The sequence below is a fragment of the Engraulis encrasicolus genome, chromosome 12 (genome assembly GCF_034702125.1).
Source record: "Engraulis encrasicolus isolate BLACKSEA-1 chromosome 12, IST_EnEncr_1.0, whole genome shotgun sequence".
NCBI lineage: Eukaryota > Metazoa > Chordata > Actinopteri > Clupeiformes > Engraulidae > Engraulis > Engraulis encrasicolus.
In genome coordinates, this window is record NC_085868.1 from 6,444,856 (window position 1) to 6,446,234 (window position 1,379).

Genomic DNA, 1,379 nt, shown 5'->3' on the forward strand with positions numbered 1-1,379 from the left:
GTGTGTGTGTGTGTGTGTGTGTGTGTGTGTGTGTAGATAATAAGATAGATAAAACCTGTGGAATAAAATTAAACCCCATTACTCTATTCATGTCACTCAGTTAAACATTAAAAAACTATTAAAATGTACCATATTACTTACTGCTAGAGGAGCACACAGAGCTTTCTATGCTCGATGCACTGTGTTACTGTATAAAATTCAAAATTAACAGAATACTACTGCTAAAAGACTGTTGAGGAGCACATAGAGCTTATCTACTCTCTGTTACTATAACCAGTTATTTGTTTAGAATAGCCACAGCTGATGGTACAAATGGCCGCTTGTAACCATTCTTCCTTCCCATTGGAATTTTCTGGATTGGTATCATCACTTCGGAGCACAAAGTCCAGCTGAACACCAAAAGGCAAGTGGGCTACATGCTGCCAACTGAGTCATGGATAGGCATGTGTGAACTGTGAAAAGCAGAAGATGAAGGTATGTTTGTGAAACTCTGCTTCATTGTGTTGTAGCAGTTTTGATGGTCCGTGTACCTTGTAGCACTAATAAGGCCTTCATTTGTCTTTTTAAACCCAAGGTCTCCCTGGCAGCTCAAACCCTCAACAACTCTGTGGCCGTGGCACTCAGCAGTTTGCGGGACATCGGGAATTCAGAGATTCGAGGCTACTTCCGAGTTCGTACAGGTAAGCTAATGCAACAGCATGGTTGAGGCTGTGTAATCCTCTCTCATATATGGGCCAGAAACTCTCTTTGTTTAGATTTGCAGGTGTAAGGCACTGCAGCATAGCCACAGATGACATTGAAGCGATTGTTGCAGCTCTGATAAGCCAGTCACTGCAATGACCTGAGCTGAGCTGAATGGAATGGTAACCAAGCCCTGCATCACAGACCCTGGTAACACCCCTGCTCTTAATTACTGTGCAGACATCTACTTTGAGGCCCCTTGATGAACGAATCGTGTGAGCTGCCACGGTGCCACCCAGCTCCACTGACAAAATATGGACACCACTACACCAGTGCCAACCAATCCCACCAACGAGGCGTCATTGCCAGACGAGCCACTGCCAACCATCCCCACCGACGAGGCCCCTTGTCAAATGAACCATGAACGTCGCCGTCCCCAGTCCCCAACCACTTCCTGTCAGGGAACCCTACTGGAAGCCACGACAGCCAGGAATATCGCCACCCCTAATAAAAGTGTTGAATTTAAACTTAATCTTTCATGTGTGTTGGGTTTTGCAAGGATGATGGTTAATTTGTAGACTGTCCCTTTTAAAAAATACATGCACTACAGATCTATTTCGCTGCATGCTTATTTTGGGTGGATCTTTAATAGAGTAGAGTAGAAAAGAGTAGAGTATCATTTATTAATCCCGAGGGGA

General features: G+C 44.4%; 1 long non-coding RNA gene across 1 annotated transcript; it reads left to right on the forward strand.

Moving 5' to 3' along the window:
* LOC134460008 (uncharacterized) lies at positions 1-1,175 on the forward strand. Its single transcript, XR_010036944.1, has 3 exons — positions 1-474; positions 575-680; positions 922-1,175. It is a non-coding gene; the product is annotated as an uncharacterized LOC134460008 (long non-coding RNA).
* The last annotated feature ends 204 nt before the right edge of the window (positions 1,176-1,379 follow it).